The following is a 21714-nucleotide window of genomic DNA, read 5'->3' as shown; positions in this document are numbered from 1 at the left end:
GACTTTTCTGGCTTTGAAGCTCATTCTCTAAACTGTGATGCTTGATAGTACTTTTAAACATTATTTCTATATTGAAACAAGTATAGATTTCTTGTGAAGCAGAATGTAAATTTTCATGAATTGTAAGGATTTAAGAGAAGAGCTTTCAAATAAATTCGGCCTGTTTCTTGGATGGCTCTAAACCCTCAAACCCAGGAGTTTCTGCCTATAAAGGTCCCAGGGAGGAAAATGTTGAGAAGCCCTTCTTGGGGATGAGCTTCTAGCATACAGCAAGGGAAGGTTCAGAGGGGGAAGCATGGCACTTGAAAGAGCACTAGTAACTGTGATATTGAAAACTGTTAACACCTGGATCAGCTGGCCACTGACTAATAGAAAAGAGCATTGGCTACATAGGCCAGACACAGAGCATAGCAACCAGCTTAGCTTTAACTATGCCTACCATCTTCTTCCTGAAAAAAGAAGGCTACATGTCCTAGGTCAGGGACAGGAACCTAAAGAAAGGCGAAGATTTAATAAACTATCCGCTGGAAATTTCTTTCACAGGTTCTAAACCGGCTCTTTCTCTTTTATGTTCCAGCCTTCATTAGTCTCCCAAATTAGAAACCTTAATGTCATTCTCAACTTAATTTCTCGATTGGACTAGAATCCAATCTTGATTTCTCCTGCTTATCTCATTGGTCCCCTGGTTGTACTTTGAGGGATAGAGAGAGAATTAGGTGTACCTGGAGCAAAAAGATGAGAAAATATGAGTCCATTGAAAAGGAAATTTTCTAGATGGAAGAGCAGATAGAATTAGGTGGGATATGGTTTGGGCAAAGAAGTGGTAAGAGCATAGTGAGTGAGGATGAGAACACACTCCTGCACATAATCTGTGAGGTCAGAGAACACAGGAGGAAAGGTCAGGTTATGGTGGGCATGGAAGGCCATCTGTGCAGCTTATGATCTATTCTAAGGGCAGTTGGAAGCTGTGGGAGGATTTTAGGTGGGGGGGGGCGGGTGGGACGTGTAGAAAGATATGATTTGTATTTTCAAAATATTACTCTGACTGCAATAATGAATTCTAGGATAGCAAGACTGGAAGCAGGCTAGGAAATTTTACAGATGTAGAGAAACAAGAGAGTGGTAGTTTGGATGGGAGCAGTGGTGAAGATGGAGACAAGAGAAGATATTTTGAATATGATCATAGGTAGAGTCCATAGAGAGCCCTCTGATATTATCCAGTTCAACTTCACCTTACAGATGAGAACTTTGGGGTTTGGAGAAGTAAAGAAATATTGAGTCACCATCTATAGATGGCAGAACTACTACTCTGATGTGAGCTTTTAAATTCCAGCCTAAAACACTTCCCGTTGTACCATACTACTTTATATATTGTTTTGTGTGTGCTCGCTGTTATCTCTTCTGCCAGATTGTAAATTTTCTGAAAGCAGAGAAGTTGCCTTAAACGTGAACAACTGATAAACTTTTGGTTTGCAGAGGCTATGGCCAAGATACATTGTAGATGAAATGTAGACATAGTCCTACAGTCCCAGGATCACTCAAACCCAGGCACATAGATGAAGCTCATTGACATTTCTTAAATCAAAATGAAGTTGAATTACATACAAAGGTTCCAATCTGCGGAAAACCAAATCCCATTGAGGTTCAGACTCCAAGAGAAAGTTCAGATTCTTGCTTGAGTTACGAGAAGGGAAAATTCTAGAGGAAACCCACATTAGTTCTTTATGGAGGAGAAGATAATTGCCTTTGCAGAAACTGTCCCAACTGACCCCAAATTGGGAAAGCATTTGCACATTCCCTTCCCTCAACTCAGGGAGGAGTTTCACATGGGCTTAGTGGAGGGTCCACATACCCTTCTTCGAGACCTGGCAATAGAGACTCTGATGGAAAGGGCAAATGGATGACAAATAGCTCCAGGGGACTCTCTTTTCACTTCTGCCTCTAGGCTGATAAAACAGCATTGGCTGAGCCATCATTTTGGGTGTTGTTTTTATCCAGAGGAATATGCAGAGCCAAGTAGAAGCCCAGGGGAAAGCAACCCTGGGGACTGGCTTGTCATACCTAGCTGTGGCTTAGGCTTCTGGCTAGAATAAAGGAAAATGGGAGAGAAACATCGAGTGCATAAATCATTTGATCTGATTCACTAAGGTAAATGAGCAGAAAGGGATTAAGGATAAAACCAGATAGAAATCATTATCAGGGATTAAGTCATAACCAGAAATAACAAGTGTTCATTTAACTCAACCATTTCCAGTGTTATCTCATTCAGGAGTCCAAGCTTGACAGGAAACAACTGGAGAGAGGTACAGATTGGGTGCAGGTGAGGAAACCCTCTCCATCTGGGATAGTTGGCAGCATCAAACACAGCCATCTGGAAAATCTCTAATAAAAAGATGCCACTTGATTTCAGACAAAATGCCAAACATTTGTGTCTGTTATTAATCATGAAGTTATTGAAAATTAGCTTTGAGTAGCTTGGGTACTAATGACCAATGAATTAACGGTCATTCCCTATACCTTATATTCGCCCTTTGTCTAAGTGTGTGCAGCGTTGGATAAGGTCCTCCTTAGGACAGATCTATTTCCTTGTGTTCTCAGCCTCTCATTCTGTGTCCCTCTCCCTCTCTCTCTGGCACCTGGTGCTTTCTTGCTACAGTGAGGATGTTTGGAACTCCTAACCAGGTCTGCCCACCGATCTATGTCCTACGTTCCTAGATTATTCCTTTACTTTTCATTGATTCCATAAATCCTCCCACTTCCTCAGCACACTGATCTCATGAACCCACTTGGAGGAAAACAATCTGATTGACCTTATTTATGCTATGAGTTGGGTGATTTATGCCCTAACATATGCATTTTTCAAATGGATGGATCTTAATGGTGGGACAATGTGGGAACAAGAGCCACCCCTTGCACTTCTAATATTGTCATGTACTTTTTCTTTCATTGCCCTTATATATTTTGTAGTCACATAATTGTATAGTGAACTAATTAATTTCTTTCTTTGAATTAGATGACAAGTTTAGGAGAGTAAGGCCCATGACTGTGTGCATTTCTCAGCCCAAAGCCCCATGACTAGGCCAAAAAGGAGATGCGGGAATACTTCTAGTGTGAATAAATGAATGACAAATGAATGAATTGAATTTTCAAGTACAGGTAAGACAAGCCTTTTTCAAATCTGCTCCAAAGCACAAAGACCAACCAAACAAAGAAGACCCTGAAATCATGAAACTTGAAAGATTCTTGTAGGGAGCTAAACAATTACTAATTTTTTTTTTAAATCGTAGCATTGTGTAGAGATTTATTTAAATTAAAAAAGGAGGAGAGACTTCATTGGGGCTGACAGGTAGGTTCAAGGAAGCAAGGCCCAATTACTTAATACCCTTTGCTTTCAGGGCATCTTTCTCCTCAGATAAGAAAATAAATCAATATCATTAATTCCCACCTCCCTCCCCACTGCTCTGATGAGACGAATGATTTGGAAACAGAACCTCCAGCCTGAGCCCTGTGTTTCCAGCTCCCCAACTGGCAGTCCTGCCACCCACCCCTCCCACTCCTACCCCTTCCCCGATGCAGACCCTCTTTTTCTCTGGCTTCCTTGGTGATGAGATATGGGAGTGGGATGTTGTATATAAAATTTGCCATTTTAGCATGAGCTCAGCCTGCGCTGCAGAGGTGTCCTTGTTCTGCCTGGGTTTCTATGAAAAGGAGATAATTTAGGTAAAAGTGCCTGGTGCATAGTAGGCACTCCTAACATGAGACTTCTTTTCCTCCTACCTTCTTAGTTCATTAAAACACTTCTGAACCACTGTTGTGCAGCAAGCATCTCTCTTTATCTTCTGGCCTAAAAAAGAGGTTAAAATGTTTATAATTAATTAAACTGAAAGACAGTAAACTGGGATTAGAAATGTACATATTTCTATATGTGAAAACGAACTAAGAAATTCTAAGTTGCGGTAGCCTGTATTCCCTAGAGTGGAGGACTCTGAAAGAGGGTGATTTATCTTTGAGCATCACTCAGGTGCCTTTTTTATAGAGTCCTGCTGTTGCTATGGAAATTGCATCTGTAGAAATGTGTGCAAATCTAGAATGGCTTGCCAGTTGCATGAATAGGGAAGTGTGGGCAAGGGGCAGGCAGGCTGATACCTGTCAGTCTCCAGCACTGGTCCCGAAGAGAAAGAATGTGATTGACGAACATGGAGAGAGTGCTGTGAGGCAGGCACCACCATAGATAGCTCAGTGCCTGAGAGACTCCAAGACCATCTAGAATCTCCAATCTCCACTCTACCACTTAGGGTGACCATTATATCTGTTATCTTAGTGTTTCTAATGGAATAAAAAATAATGAATGCTATTAATATAGCATCCCCTTTCACTGTCAGTGTTACCCTGGTTTAGTTGATAAACCAAATAGTCACACGATCACTACAGAATATAGTTTCCCCCATAAAATGAAAAAAACCAACTGGAAAGGATCCTGTCACACCTTTGACAATATTTTATGCACAGGACTTAAGTCATTTATAAAGTTACTTTCTAGGTAAGAACTATGTCTCCCTTTCTCTGCACTTCTCCCACAGCTTCAATTGAACAGTTATGCTTCATACCCTCCCCAAAAGGAACATATATGTCTTTTATCATCTCACAGGGAAAAACTAAAGTTGTACTGAGTCACAGAACTGGGGATCTGCTAGGCTCACTCACTAGTGAAGTGACCAGCTCTTACATATCAGCCTTCCAGACTACCTATTTCAAAATTTGCACCACAAGGAAAAAATAAATGACTGCCTATAGTGAACCCTACAAGGGTGGACCATTCAAGGTTTCTTGCTGTGAGAAACATAAATAAAAAGATGATATGTTGAAAGGACACTGGAGACATACAGAATCCTTGCGGGGAGGCTGGGGAACCAGATTTAGACAGTGGCAGGCAAAAAGTGGACCTGGGCAGCCAGACCACAGCCAAGATCAATGTCACAGTTGTCCCATTCAGACACTGCTGCCTCTGGCAGTGGGCATTGGACCCCACTGGTCCACCATGGTGGGCACCGTGGCCATGACTGCCCCACAGACTGGATGTTGTTGCCACTTTTGCTGCCTCTAACAGATGGAGAATCCATGATTCCTCCTTCTTTGCCTAATTAGCTTCTGATTCTAAGCCCCAGATGTGTGCATCTGATGGGCCAAGCCTACTCTGGGTGTGTAGGCTCTAGTAGCAAGCAAGGCTGGAAAAGTGAATATCAGCACTTTTCGGCTTCTACAGGAGAAAGTGGATTTTGTCTACAGCCACAGGAAATAAATTCTTTTTTCCATTTTTTATTTTTATTATTTTTATTTTTTTTAAAGACAGGGTCTCACTGTGTCACTCAGTCTGGAATGTGGTGGCACGATCATAGCTCACCGCAATTTGGAACTCCCGGGCTTAAGCAATCCTCCTGCCTCAGCCTCCCAAGTCACTGGGACTACAGGTACACATTACCACACCTGGCTATTTATTTTTATTTTTTATTTTTGTAGATACAGGATCTTGCTATGCTGCCCAGGCTGGTCTCGAACTCCTGGCTTCAGGCAATCCTCCCACCTTAGCATCTCCACGTGTTGGGATTACAGGCATGAACCACTGAGCCCACCCAGAAAGAAATTCAAATGCTCTGCAGCCTAAAATATATCTGCTACATGGGGAGATGATGAGAATTAAATCTGAGAATGTCAAGGGCCTCTATATATAGATTTTAGAAATAAGATCTCTTAATGTCTATCGAAATCAATGTCAAATGTTTCAAAATAAGGTCTTAAAGCAGGAGTCTCTCAGATTTCTAGAAAGGGGTGATAATTTTTAATTGTCCATGGCTTCGGGTCTAATGCTAAAAGAGGAAAGGGAAAGGAGGAAGAAAGGCTACTACTTAAAATTCCTGGGGACAGGGAAGTTCACAATCCTGGATTGAAGATGGGGAACATCTGCCAATTTTGCACCATCATCTGCCAGAAATTGCAAGCAACCACAGAGAAAGGATGTAATAGGATGGAAAGGTATTGAACCAAGGTCCAGAATTCTAATCACAGACAGAAGGTAAGAATGTGGGCCATAGTAGAGGAGAAGAATTCCACGGTGAGCGGAGTGTCACAAGGGAGTGGAGTCCTCCAGAAATCTTGAGCACCTGGGTGGTTCATGCACCAGGCTGTGACTCAGAGACAGCCTTTAGGAAAGAGGGACACCTGGATGATTTGAGCCAAAAAACATAGGAAGGGTCATCTACTTATGGGACAGGCCAGCTGTCAGGGCAAGAAAATTTGCCAATGTGTCGCTTTGCCTGCAAGTTATAGAAACCCAATGCTAATTAGTTCAGGCAAAAAGAGAATTTATTGGAGGAATAAGGGGGTGCCTCATATAACTGCCAATAAAGCGTGGAAGGGGCAGCTCTGACCCAGTGATCAAATGTCCCCAGGGCTCTCTGTCTCTGTCTCTCATCTCTGCTTCTCTCTGAAGAGCAGAGGCATCACTGCCTTGAAGCGGGAACAGCATTCAGCCCATCGGGGAACAGGATTGTTCACAGAGTTAAAGTCTTATGTCCTGTGGCTTCTACCCCCAGAGGGGAGATGCTCCTCTTCTTTTAGTTCCAACTCTGTGGAAATAATCTAATGAGTCTGGCCTCCCCAGGTCAGGTGACCCAGTTTAAGTTTCTGACCATTTTAAAGGGCAATTGCTAGTTGTAGGCAAATAGCTAACATTGTTACCTACTCCTGGGGTGATCGATTGTGGATAGAGAGGTGAAGTCTTGATCAATCCACCCTGGGTTCATTCTCCTTTGGATCTGTCAGATATGCATGGAACAGGGTCGTGTAAAACAGGCACAGCCCTGGAGTTCCACCTCCCTGAGTCCTTGCTGTTCTCAGGGAAGGAAAAATCACTGCGAGCTTCAGTTGGTGTCTGTTACATCCAAGAATCTGGATGGGAATTGGAGCACAGAGTTTTTTCCTGGGAGGAAACAGGTAGGAGTCCCAATATTATATACCCTGTTTTGCCATTCCTGATAATAAGGCAGTTGGCTTGAGAGAACAGTATTGCCGGGAGCCCCTGAAGGGCCGGGACAATGTCTCATCACTGCTGGGTATACTCCAGGATGCTTGTAAGCAATCCACGATGGTGGGGTTGAAGGGGGCTAGTTACAAACTTGAACTTATAAAGTGCTGGTGAGCATGGGCAAGTGCCCACTGTGCTGACCTGACAATGGGGAGGACTTGAGCTTAAGGAGGGCCTATGGCAGGGACAACAGGCACCAAAGCCCCGTAAGAGCCACGGATGTTGGTTTTTGCTTGGAACTGTCAAAATGTAAAGGTAGCTTACCTTTCCTGCCTACTGTTCACTCCTAGATAACACATCTAAGGCTACCCAATTCACATTTGAAAAGGAAAAATGTGGTCAGTCTCTGTTTACATCCCAAGCAACTGCCATGAGGGATTCTTGAAGGAACTGACTTAATCGTACAATTGTTTTGATATCACACAAACAACCACAGCTCGTAGTTTGGAAAAAAAATGTCTGTGTGCATTGACCTGACGCCAGCTGATGGCAGCTTCATCTCCTGGCCTGGCTGGGTTTTGCTGAAACCAGACCCTAAAAAGTATACTTATGATATTAAACTTGTATTTCTTAGTGTTGGAAGAATTTTCACTTTCTAAACAGAGCTGGATAATTGGAAAAGGACAGGGGAAACTCCCGAAAAACTGTAGTTGAGTTTATGCTTCACTGTTCGTGAGAGCAGGGACTGGCATCCGCCCCCTAACTTACATGTGCCACTAAACATTTTATATGAAGTTCTGTTTCAGGGACTCAGTTAAATCTATGTTTCACCCAGCTCTCTCCATATGATAAGTCATGGTCTAACAGCCTTCTTCCACGGCAAAATAAAGCTCCACGAGTGGATTCAACCATCATCTGCTACTTGAAAATGCCTCAGAGTCATCGTTTTCTGTTTCTGCTTTTACTTAAGTTTCTGTCTTTTGGACACATTCTTAATTTTTTTTAATTAAAGCTCTATCCTTTTAGGGATATATGTCAACATATCAACTGCTTTGTCACATTCTTTGCTAATGCCAGTGTCATCAGAATTTAAAAAGCTGAAGTGAGGAATTGCGTTTTGGAATGAAAGCCACGTGAGCAATAAGGGCAGCCAGCCAGAACCTTCTGGGGAAGAGAATGAAAGCAGAACTGTGGTGGAAGCGTTTAAATCCCCTTTACAGTTCCCGTCATCCTCCCCCATTTCCCAGCCTCTAGGGCCGACTGGAACAAAAGTGGTGTCATATTCCCTGGGCACACTGCCCTGCCACTGCACTTTTGTTTTTTCGAGTTGTTTTTTTTTTTTAAAGACTTTTCTCTCTCTCTCTCTCTCTCTTTTTTTTTTAAGTGCAGTTTTAGGTTCACAGTAAAATTGAGAGGAAGGTACAGAGACTTCTTTCCTGTATACTCCCTGCCCCAACATAGGCACAACCTCCCCCATGACCAGCACTCCCCACCAGAGTGGTGCATCTGTGACATCGACACGTCGTTATCATCCAAAGTCCACAGTTTACACTTGGGTTCATTCTTAGTGTCGTCCATTCCACGGTTTGGACAAATATGTGATAACATGTATCCTCCATTGTAATATCACACAGAATAGCTTCTTCCACTGCTCTCAAAATCCTCTCTGGTTCGCCTATTCAACCCTCTCTTCTCCTAACCTCTGGCCTCCATTGATGTTTTCATTGTCTCCACAGTTTTGCCTTTTCCAGAAGATTCTACAGTTGGAATCATGCAGTATGGACCCTTATTGGATTGGTTTCTTTCACTTGGTCATGCGCATTTAAGTTTCCCCATGTCTCTCCATGGCTTGAAATGACAGCTCATTTCCTGCCACCATACTTATAGTGTAAGCACCAAGTTTTTGCTCTTCCTGTCCCCACCTTGACAAAGCAAACACCTTAGAATCATTTCCTTGCCACCAACTTCCCCTGTGTGGGTGAGAGAAAATCAGATTACACACCAAAGTCTAAACATCGTGCTTCTCCACTGGTTTCCTGGTACCCAGTGTCCTCCTGGGCTTTGAGATTTCCTGTTTGAAAACCAAATGTGTTTGCCACCTTGTGGTCTGTATTTTAAAATGTGTTTTTAGCCAGATATTGTTATCAATAAATTCATTGCCTAGGACCATGAGTGTAAGTGTGCGCCACGTATTTGTCCTTGTTTGGGATTTCCCTTCCCTTTCACAATGATGGTTAAAGTTATGAGGCTATTCATATTGGACATTTGCACATCAGAAGTACAGAAATGTCTCTCAAAACCCTGCATATCAGAATAGTTAGTAGCATGTGGAAAAGTATCCAAGAAGCTATTTCATTTCCATGGCAGCCAGGACCCAGACGCGAAAGCTTTATAGATTAAAATCAATGCCTGAATTGCATTCAGAAAGCCTGAATTGCCTGTCAGACTTCAGGACCAGCGGCTCAATGTGATAAATGAGGTGGAGGGCTGCATCCAGGCAAGGGAGTGCGTGCTGCATTAGCCAGCACTTTGGATCCTTTTTCAAGGCAAATACCAAATGGAATGAATTACTGGGAAACAGCAAATGAATGTCAAGAATTTGAGATGTGGGGGTTATAATTTACTAATTACTGGGAAAAGATGAACACAAAGTCAATGTGTGAAAGAATGTGGTGGGGGAAGGCTAGATCAGGGAGACAAAGAGAGTTAGCTGCACAGAAGGCTACTCCTGTTTTCTGTTTTGATAAAAAGAGATGGATTTTAGAGGCATAGATACCTGGTTGAACTCTCAGCTTGGTCATTACCAGACTGTGTCATAAATTGTAATTAGCATGAAAAGATAAGTATATGAACACCAAACCTCATGCCTGGCACATAGGGAGTAGTCAATAAATGTTATATCTGCCTTTTCCCAGATCCCATTTTATTCTTTTCTTATTTAGTAAGCAATCTCAGCAGTAAATCATAACGGACTTTGCATGATGGTTCAGTGTTGGAGAATGAGCCTACCTTCCTCCCATGGCAGGTCACTGATATTCGAAGACAGTGAAGCAAAGATGAAGAATTGAGAAACTCACAGAAATGCCATCACAAAGACTGGGTTCACTATAGAACTGCATACATATAAATAACTTTTTGATGCCTGTACAGATGTGTACAAAATAACGGACCATGGTTTTATTCTCCAGTGCTCTTGCCTGTCTTTTGTGACACTAATGCATGCTCTGAGCCCAATGGGAGCCAGGCAGAGTAGTCTTATCAATCAGGTGCTCCCAACAGGGCTACAGCTCTCAAACAGCCAAGACAGGAACTTCCTAGGGTCTCCTTTTGGCCACCAGGGATAGGAAGGATGTCATCTGAAGAGGAACCATGGAGTAATTGAGCAAGATGTGGAAGAGCAGCCAAGAGACTCAGATGCTTATGTGGACATTTGCCAACCAGTTGTGCAAAATGAAGGGGTCAGACCAGAGCATCGCTTCTTTCCCTACTTTTACTAGTTCTTTAAGACACTGTGTAAGGGGAATATGCACTCCCCTTCCTTTCTCGGTACTAGTGCCCTCGATTTTTGGATGTGGATGTGGGTACTCAGAATGCAGACCACATTGGCCAGTCTTCCTTGCACCTGTGCCATGTGATGAGTTTCTGGACAATGATACGAAAACATAGGTAGTGTGTGCAACTCCTTGCAAGTATCATTGGAAAGGAGAGTGCATATGTCCTTCTGCTGTCCTTCCTTGTTCTTCCCATGTTTGTAATGGCTGAAACTGGAGCAGCCATCTTGGACATGGATGTGGAAGCTACAAGCTGTGGAAGGCAGAACAATGCAACAGAAGGAGACGGGGTTCCTGAGGCCGTCTGGGGCCAGGCCAACCTTAGACTATCTAGATTTCTTTTATGTGTAAAGGAAAAATGTCAGCTATTCTGGATTTTATGTTACTCAAAATTAAACCTTAATCTTAATTAACTAATAGAGGTTTGAATAGATGTTCTACTAAAATAGGTCCCTTGGGCAAATAAATCCTGGAAATGCTGTGTATTACAGACACTTTTTAAAGATTTGCAATGCACCTTAACACATTACAGGCTCGTATCCGTGGGCTCTTGCAACTCAGAATGTAATCCCTGGACCAGCAGCATCAATATCACCCAGGAGCTTCTTACAAATGCAGAATCTGGCCAGGCTCAGTGGCTCATGCCTGTAATCTCAACACTTTGAAAGGCTGAGGTAGGAAGATCCTGGAGCCCAAGAGTTTAAGACCAGCCTGGGCAACATCGCAAGACCCTATCTCTATTTTTTTAAAATGTAGAATCTCAGGCCCCAAACCTACTGGGTCAGAATCTCCATTTTTAACAAGACTCCCAGGTTATTTGTCTGCACATTTGGTTGAGAAGCACTACCATAGATTACAATATGGAAATGGCATCCTATGGTCTTTGAGTCTGGAACAAAAGTGGCAGCATACTGCCAGTGGGTATGTCTGGAGCTCCTGGAGCAGAGGAATGAGCATGGGTGGTTTTCACAGCCATAGAATGGCCGTGTGCTCTTCAAGCCTGAGGCTGCTTCTACCAACTCCATGAATCCTCCAAAAAATTTCAGCTCTGAGTTTTGAGGCATTTTCAGGACCAAGCCATCTTGGTTGTCATCGCCCGAGCTAGGAGTTTGTGGCAGACATCCTCTTTCTCCACTTCTGGAGACTTTTGCTTCTGTAGGGATCTGGATCTCTGGCCAGAGTGTCTCCCTGCTGCTGCACACCTTTGTGTCCTACGACTGCTTTTCTTCGCAAGTTACGTCTAGATCTACAGGAGAGGTGAGAAGGGGCCTTCATGAGACCCAGCACTACCTGCCAGAGGCCACAGGACCAGCTGGGTGGGCAAAAACTCTGTCAGTCATTTGTATTCTCACACAAACTCACATAGGGGCACCTGGACGTCTAACTAACCAGAACATCAGTTGAACTAGGTTATTCTGTGTGTGTGAATCAGTGACCAATTAGATCATTTCCATTTACTTTTTGCTTCCTGGTTTATCTGGTGATAGTATGTCAAAGTCATTACTCGCTAGTGGTAAGAATCTTCTTCTCCAGAGCCAGACTTCCTGGGTTTGGCTCCAGGCTCACCAGGTGCCAGCTGCAAGACTTCACTCAAATCACTTAACCTTCATCCCTCCAAGCCTCAGTTCCTTCATCTGTAAGGTGGGGATTAGGGTGGTATCTACCACCTAGGTTGGTTGTAAGAATTACATATGAAATATATGTGAAGCACTTACACTTCTTCCTGGCTAATAGGAAACCCTATATAACTACCATAAAATTTAAATATATATATACACACACACACACACAAGTAATAAGTTATTACCACTATATCAGAATTTGGGGAGTCAAAATCTAAATCATGTGAATAAAAATCTAAAAATGAGGAATGTAAAGAAGTACAGATATGAATTGACAAAGTTTTCAGGCCTGTCTCTCCCATGGGTTATTAGCTAAGCAAATGACTGTCAGTTTCATTAAAGCAAAGCAGATAATTTGAACAAAAACACACTCTTAATAAATGTCCACTGAGTGCCAAGGTACGAGGTCCATGCAGGGCACTGTGGAAATGCAATGATGTAACAGATGACAGCCCAGTGCTGTGAGTCAGTGGAGGAGGAAGAGAGATGCACAAATATCATATTAAAAGAGAAATGTAGAAAGTGCTATATAATATTCTGTGAAAGAAGCAAAGCACGCCTGCAATTCCAGCACTTTTGGAAGCCAAGGCGGGTGGATTGCTTGAGGCCGGGGGTTTGAGACTGGCCTGAGAAACATGATGAAACTGCATCTCTACTAGCCAGGTGTGGTGGTGGTCACCTGTGGTCCCAGCTACTTGGAGGCTGAGGCAGGAGAATCACTTGAACCCGGGAGTCGTAGGTTGCAGTGAGCCGAGATTATTCACTGCACTCCAGGCTGGGCAACAGAAAAAAAAAAAAAAAAAGAAGGAGCAAAGCACATATGATAATAATAGGTACCTGCAGTATAAATCACTCTCATTTTACAAATCAATAGGTGGAGCTTCAAAGATATTAAGAAAATAGCTAAGTTCTCAGACCTGATAAAGGAAAGAGGTAGGATTCAAACTCAGGTCTGCCTGATGTCAGAGTCCTTGCTTTCTCTGCTACACTAGATTGACTACAAAACATAACAGACACTTCATACAGAAGGTAACATTTCAACTTGACCTCGAAAGATGAGTTGGATTTTGTTTTTCTTTTCTTTTTTTTTTTATTATACTTTAAGTTCTGGGATACACGTGCAGAAGAACGTGGAGGTTTGTTACATAGATATACATGTGCCATGGTGGCTTGCCGCACCCATCAACCCGTTGTCTACATTACGTATTTCTCCTAATGCTATCTCTCTGCTAGCCCTCCACCCCTGTCAGGTTCTGGTGTGTGAGGTTCTCCTCCCTGTGTCCATGTGTTCTCATTGTTCAACTCCCACTTATGAGTGAGAACACGTGGTGTTTGGTTTTCTGTTTCTGTGTTAGTTTGCTGAGAATGATGGTTTCCAGCTTCATCCATGTCCCTGCAAAGGACATGAACTCATCCTTTTTCATGGCTCCATAGTATTCCTTGGTATATATGTGCCATATTTTCTTTATCAAGTCTATCACTGATGGGCATTTGGGTTGGTTCCAAGTCTTTGTTACTGTGAATAGTGCTTCAATAAACATACATGTGCATGTGTCTTTATAGTAGAACGATTTATAATTCTTTGGGTATATACCCAGTAATGGGATTGCTGGGTCAAATGGTATTTCTGGATCTAGATCCTTGAGGAATTGCCACACTGTCTTCCACAATGGTTGAACTAATATACACTCCTACCAACAGTGTAAAAGCATTCCTATTTCTCCACATACTCTCCAGCATCTCTTGTTTCCTGACTTTTTAATAATCACCATTCTAACTGGCATGAGATGATATCTCGTTGTGGTTTCGATTTGCATTTCTCTGATGACCAGTGATGAAGAGCTTTTCTTCCTGTTTGTGGGCTGCATAAATGTCTTCTTTTGAGAGTGTCTGTTCATATCCTTCACCCACTTTTTGATGGGTTTGTTTGTTTTTTTCTTGTAAATTTGTTCAAGTTATTTGTACTCTGGATATTAGCTCTTTGTCAGATGGATGGATTGCAAAACTTTTCCCCCATTCTGTAGATTGCCTGTTCACTCTGATGATAGTTTCTTCTGCTGTGCAGAAGCTCTTTAGTTTAATTAGATCCCATTTATCAATTTTGGTTTTTGTTGCCATTGCTTTTGGTGTTTTAGTCATGAAATCTTTGCCCATGCCTATGTACTGAATGGTATTGCCTAGGTTTTCTTCAATAGTTTTTATGGTTTTGGGTCTTACATTTAAGTCTTTAATCCATCTTAGGTTAATTTTTGTATAAGGTATAAGAAAGGGGTCTAGTTTCAGTTTTCTGCATATGGCTAGCCAGTTTTCCCAACACCATTTATTAAATAGGGAATCCTTTCTCCATTGCTTGTTTTTGTCAGGTTTGTCAAACATCAGATGGATGTGGATGTGTGGTGCTTTTTCTGCGCTTCTGTTCTGTTCCATTGGTCTGTATATCTGTTTTGGTACCACTACCATGCTGTTTTGATTACTGTAGCCTTGTAGTAGAGTTTGAAGGCAGGTAGCATGATGTGTCCAGCTTTGTTCTTTTTGCTTAGTATTGTCTTGGCTATATGGGCTCTTTTTTGGTTCCATATGAAATTTAAAGTAGTTTTTTCTAGTTCTGTGAAGAAAGTCAATGGTAGCTTGATGGGGATAGCTTTGAATCTGTAAATTACTTTGGGTAGTATGGCCATTTTCATGATATTGATTCTTTCTATCCATGAGCATGGAATGTTCTTCCATTTGTTTGTTTCCTCTCTGATTTCCTTGAGCAGTGGTTTGCAGTTCTCCTTGAAGAGGTCCTTCATATACCTTGTAAGTTGTATTGCTAGGTATTTTATTCTGTTTGTAGCAATTGTGAATGGAAGTTCCCTCATGATTTGGTTCTCTGTTTTTCTGTTATTGGTGTATAGGAATGCTTGTGATTTTTGCACATTGATTTTGTATCCCGAGACTTTGCTGAAGTTGCTTATCAGCTTAAGGAGATTTGGGGCTGAGATTATGGGGTTTTCTAAATATATAATCATGTAATCTGCAAACAGAGACAATTTGACTTCCTTTCTTCCTATTTGAATGCGCTTTATTTCATTCTCTTGCCTGATTGCCCTGGCCAGAACTTCCAATACTATGTTGAATACGAATGGTGAGAGAAGGCATCCTTGCCTTGTGCTGGCTTTCAAAGGGAATGCTTCCAACTTTTGCCCATTCAGTATGATGTTGGCTGTGGGTTTGTCATAAAAAGCTCTTATTATTTTGAGATACGTTCCATCAATACCTAGTTTATTGAGAGTTTTTAGCATGAAGGGGTGTTGAATCTTATCGAAGGCCTTTTCTGCATCTATTGAGATAATCATGTGGTTTTTGTCATTAGATTTCAAGCAGAGCTGGGAAAGGCCAGGGACTTGTGGTGGGCTGAAGAGCACTTCCTGCCCAATGCATAGATGGTCAAGGCTGGCAGAAGGGACCAGAGGCCACAGAAGCAAAGAAACTGTGACACATCAAGATGCATAAGTGACGGGGGTCACGTGGTGGAGGATCTCGTATAAGAGATTGCAGGTGGAACACTGAGGAGGCTGTGTAGCAAGCACACTAAACTCATTTAAAGGCTTTGCAAATCTAAAAAGCCAAACCAAACCAAACAACCCACTGTACTTACAAACAAGTCCTCAGTGATTCTGGCCCTCCAATGACCAGTTTTCATATTCTGCCCAGCAGTGATGTCCCCATGAAACAGCGGCTTAAAGCTAGAGGCAATGAGACCAATTAGGAGGCTGTGTGGGGAGAACAATGAGGGTCAGGACTAAGAGAGAGGCAGTGGGGCAGAATCTGATGTGCAGTTAAGAAATCAAAAAATTCTGTGAATTACTAAACAGCTGGATTTTAAATCTGCTCATATCACTTCCTTAATTATCACTTGTCATGGGGGCAAAGAGACACATCAACTAAGCATTATCCACAGGTCTGCTTCTGAAGCTTCTAAAATTCAAATGGATGAAATTACTTTCTGTAATCCTTGTGATTTAACTGCATGCAGCCTCACAGCCAGAAAGGGAGGGGGCGGGGAGGAGTGAGGATGGTTAAATAAAAACAGTTCTATTTCTGGCATGCTTTAATGACAACCTTGTCTTAGAAATATTTCTTTTGTGCAATGTCTTTTCTCTTCAGTATCATTGAAAGTGTTTTTAATTTCAAAGAGAGGCTGTGGCACGGGATGTTAATCAATGAAATTCTGGCACGCTTTTTTGTGAACAGGGCTTATTATTTATATTTACCAGTGACAGAGATGAGTTCTTCAACCCAGGCAATATTATCATTCATGCCTGGTTAATTAAAGAAGAAACAAATGCCTTAGGAAACTCATCCTGATATTAGAGGGAGGCAGAAGGACCTATTTTAGGTCTTGGGATATTTCATTTCCCCAAAGCCCTCCCTGTGAGTCACAGGACAGAAATTGGAGGCAGAGAAAGCAGAATAGCATAGTCGTCCAGACTAAAAAATAAGTTTTGGCTGAAAGACTGGATAATGGCATTTATGTATTCCTTGCTTGCGAGGCTCTGCAGTGCTTTCTGTTATGTATGCATGGGATGCAGCAGGCAATGCCAGCGTTTTTGTTCCTCTGAATTCCTGTCGTTGGACACTGCCAGGATTTAGGGTGGGGTCAGTCCTGGGCCATTTTAGCCCCAATAAAGGTCTGTTTTATTAAAGGCCTGCTTGTCCCTTGCCTGTTTACTGCTGCCTAATACAACACGTTCTTTATCTCTTTTTGGCTCTGCCCCAAAGAAAGCAGGGAGGCTTGTTGCTGCTTGGATTCCAGTTTCTGTCTCCAGTCTGGTCTTGTGGGGTTTAGGGACTGGAAATGGGGAAGAGCTAGAGCACAGCATTTAGGATTAAGTTTTATACTATTCTGTACTCCAATTATTAAAACAACAATGATGACGATGCTTCTGACCTGCCCTGTTGGGCTGTTTCTTTCCCATCCTTTTGGTGAGTAGCTGTGCTGTGTCATTCTCATGCTCCCCTGTCCTTCTGGTGATGATGAGGCCCATGTTACAAGGCTCACAGAGGTGAGAAGTGAAGACTGTGACCATGGAGGGTGTTGCACTGGGAAAACTAGCTGGTATATTGGGAATATGAGCTATGAGTGTATCTGAATTTTAACCATGTTCTCACTAACTTATCTGGTCCTGAGAGTCACCAAGCTAACAGACTGGGTCAATCACCAACAGAGCCGGCTTCCTGAACATGTGATCTATGCAGTTACACAGCCTCTGCACTTAAAAATAAAAAGCCCTGCCCCTGGTTTAAATTTTGCTACCATCATCTGGAAATTTCTTAAGACCTTTTAAACAAAGGGTCCACATTTTCTTTTTGCACTGGCCCTTGCACACCATGTAGCCAGTCCTGACTAGAAGATCAGATCTTCAAACAATCCTAATACAATCAACTGTGAAGATCATTTAGCTTTTAGGCTTCCCCAGCAGTATTACAATTTCCAGAGGGTTAAAGGAAGCACCTGAGGCAGTGAGAAGGAACACCTGCTAAATCCTGAGATCTATCTACAGTAGAGGAGCCAGGCTCATCGATTCTGTCGAAAGGCAAAGTGTGATGCAGCCTTGAACATGCCCATCCCAGCGGTGCTAGGGTGTTCAGAAAAGAGGGTGATTGGCAGTGGCAGATGCAGCTGTGTGGTCAAGGAGGCGAAGTATAAAGAGGCTTTTTATTATGCCCTCAAAGAAGTAATTGGAGACCTGGAGAAACTGTAGAAGAGAAGAGAACAAGCTGGCTGGAATCCAGAGGAGAATTCCAAAAGTGGAGTTGGAGATAGCAAGAAAAAGACCATGTTAGAGGAATTTAGAGTGGGTGAGAGTTGGTGAGGGCTGAATATTTGTGGATGGGTAGCCTATACCTGTCTGAAGGTCACTGGAAGGTAGTGAGCGCAGAGGGAAAGAGTCATGAAGGAGTGGGGAAGAAGAACACAGTCTGGAAAACTAACATTGCAAAGGAGAAGTTAGAGAGGAAGTAGATATTACAAAGGATCCAGCATGTATCTGAGAGCCTCCACATCCTCACCTCTCAATTTGTGAGACCCTGAGCAGCAAAGGACTGGGGCAGAAGGAAGGCTGCTTCTGCAAATCTAGTCTGGAAACATCTGCAGCAAAATCACATATAGTGCTTATTACAAATGTATTTTCTAGATCCCATCCTGGACCTTCACCATCAGGTCCCTTGAGGACTTGGAGGTGGGAGGGCAAGATTCAGCCTTTTAAACGAGAGTTTCTGAGAAATCCTGATGAAATGCAACCTTTAAAAGCAAAGAGGATGGAGGAATACAGCTAAGGCCGATTTTGGAGGCCTGACCATACGGCACAGTGATGCAGAGGCTGAGCGAAGAAGGAAGAGGTGTAAGCACAGGTAGCCTGGGCCTGCTAGCATGGAGGCCAGCCTAGCCTGAGATAACGGCAATGCCCATCTGTCACAGAGGGAGGTTCTTGTCTGCAAAGTCCCCAAAGGGACCTCCTGCCAACCACATTCCTAACACCCCTTACCTTGCTGGAAGTGACTGTTTCCTGCAACCACCAAGTGGGATAAAGAGTTTCCACTAAAGACTATGCTCCTGAAAGTTGAAGTCTGGTCTATCTTGCTTTTGTAAGATTTTGCTTGGTTCTTAGATTCAGCCTCTTACTCAGTTTCCCTAGCTGCCAGATTCCTGTTCGCTTTCAAATCCTTCTTGATTAATCCCTGATTGATGTTTCACTAATCAACTGATGATTTCTTCCAGACAGACTAGTTTTGCTCCTCTGCTGTCTGATCCCTAGAGAACTTCTCAAAGTATCAGTCATGTCATAATTCCTGAATGTTTTCGACAACTCTCCCTCTCAAACTTGAACATGCAGACAAATCACCTGGGAAGGCACATTCTGGTTTAGTGGATGTGAGATGGGATCCGAGATTCTGCTTTTCTCATTCTAGCAAGCTCCCGGGTGATGCCTATGCTGCTGGTCCATGGACCACACTCTGAGTAGCAAGGTTTTCATAATTTTTCCACTTGTATTAAGGGCCTGAAAGCAACATCCATTGCTTATGACACATTTTAAATGCAAATGTTATTTCTTTTTATTCTAGGTGGGTGAATTGAGTGAATTAGCTTTCTAAAAATAAAGCTTTGGAATTATGGCAAATATTTTACAATAGTAATACTTCAGGATGGAGAAGATGGTCATTATTAAACATACATTCTAGGATTTTCTGTCAGTAAATTCTTCCACTTTTTCCTCACAGTCCTCCTCACACCATTCCTGCATTTCTCAACTTTACACAGCAAAACTCTTGGAATGATCTATATTTATTCAAAGGTGTCTTCATCTCCACTCTCCCTTTAAATATCTAAAGTGGAATTCTGTTTTCACAATTTTACTGAAATTACACATTTTAGGACATCAGCAATCTCTCAGTCACTGGATCTAATGGCTCCTCAGCCTCAATTTGCTTTTCTTCTCTAAGGTATGTGATGCTATTTGCCTTACTCTTTCTTCCCTTGGCTTCCTGACCATTAGTGTATACTAATTCACCACCTGCCTCACCACGCTTAGATCTTCTTTACTATCTCCTTTTTCTGCACCCATCTCAATTGCACAGGCCAAGGAAGGGACCTACATCCAGGGCTGTTCTTTGTCTACCCTCATTCTTTTGGAGATCTCATCTATTCACATGGTCTTAACTATTTGCACCAGGCAAATGTCCACCAAAGCCTCAACCTCCAGTGCTGACCTCTCCTTGAAGCTCTAGCCCTCATGTTTAATTGCCCACTCCATGTTTCCACTGTTACCTTTAAACTCTTTCTTCCACCCAAATGTCCCTAGCTGCTTGTAGCAAGTATGAATTTTCAATCATAAACTCAAAAGGTCAAGAAACATCACATTACTTATTTTTCTTTAAATTAATATAAATCTGACTCTGCAATCCCTTTCTCCCAAGCTGGCAGGAAGTTCAAATCATATATCATAGGGGCAAAGCCCAACCCTTTTTTCTTTCTTTTTTTTTTTTTTTTTTTGAGATGGAGTCTCACTCTGTCACCCAGGCTGGAGTGCAATGGTGCAATCTTGACTCACTGCAACTTCCACCTCCTGGGCTCAAGCAATTCTTCTGTCTCAGCTTCCCGAGTAGCTGGGACTACAGGTGCATGCCACCACGCCTGGCTAATTTTTATATTTTTAGTAGATATGGGGTTTCACCATGTTGGCCAGTCTGGTCGTGAACTCCTGACCTCAAGTGATCTGCCCTCCCTGGCCTCCCAAAGTTCTGGGATTACAGGCATGAGAAAATACCAAATGCCAGATCTCCTCAAAAGGGTCATGAGGAAAATGTTCGGGGTGACAGATATGTTCACTATGTTTATTAACATGATGGTATCTTCACTTATGCCTAAAAAGAGCTGTTAAAATAATTTAAAAATACTTTTGTAAAATATTTCAAAAATTCAGATAAACAAAGGATACTATAATAAACATTCGTGTACCCACTACTAAGTTTTGACAGATCTTAACATTTTTCTATGGTTCCTTTAGATTTAAATCATTAGATATACCTGAAGCTTCTATGATCCTTCCTAATCCAATTTCCTTTCTACCTCCCTTACTCCAAATGCAAGCATTATCCTGACTTTAATGATTGTGGACCTCATGCGGGTTTGAGATGCTTTGTTTGTATGCCCATAGATAATACATAGTATACTTGCATATGGTTTGTATATTGGGAATCTTAACATAAATGGTAACTTCCTCCCAAAACTTCTTATTGATATTCAACACCGTTTTTTGAAATGTATCCATGTTGCTCTAGTTGATTCATTTAGCAGTTCATTTTGTGAATATACACAATGTATTTAAACATCCTACTCTTGGATTTTTAAGCTGTTTCCAATTTTCTAGTCTTACAAACAACATTGCCCTTCTACATCCTTGTACCTTTTTCCTTGGACCTATATGTGAGTATATACCTAGATGTTTTCTGGGAATCTTCAGTTTTAGTAGCTAGAGCTAAATGGCTCTCCAAAGTGGATTATATTCACATAGCAGTTAGCATTCCCATTGCTCCTCATCCCTACACACTTTTAAATGTGAGACATGGGAATCTTCAACTCCCCCTCCTGGGAGAACCTATCTTCAGGTTTCTCCAGGTGCACCTTGCAGCCTTCCTCTCTGAATTTAGCCATCTTCCTGGAGGGCAGCTGGGAGTTGAGATGGGTGCATGCTTCTCATGGGACTCTCTTCCTAGTCTCTTCAAATTCACCTCTGCTGCCTTCTCTTCCCCTGACATTGAAAAAACTCGTTTCTCAGTTATTATTGCTCATCATTCTGGGATATCCACCACCATCCCTTGGTGAGCTTCAGGTTTTAAAAAAGACAGGTAGAGCTGACAGCTCTTCAAACAAAGAAATAGGAAAGGCCTGCCTGCTTTTGTGGAATTAGTGGGGGGTTGGAGATGGGGAAGGAGTAAGATGCAATTTGGCATATCAAAAACTGTCCTCCCCATAAAA

The 21714-nt window shown here is 42.3% G+C and overlaps 1 pseudogene; it reads right to left on the bottom strand.

The window, feature by feature from the left end:
* Positions 1 to 21714, bottom strand: part of LOC103216243 (ATP-dependent RNA helicase DDX18 pseudogene) — a 59454-nt pseudogene that overhangs the window by 13489 nt on the left and 24251 nt on the right.

Source organism: Chlorocebus sabaeus, chromosome 9 (genome assembly GCF_047675955.1).
Source record: "Chlorocebus sabaeus isolate Y175 chromosome 9, mChlSab1.0.hap1, whole genome shotgun sequence".
NCBI classification, from domain to species: Eukaryota; Metazoa; Chordata; class Mammalia; order Primates; family Cercopithecidae; genus Chlorocebus; species Chlorocebus sabaeus.
Note: the sequence above shows the minus strand (reverse complement) of the source record. Positions and strands in the feature narration are given on the sequence as shown.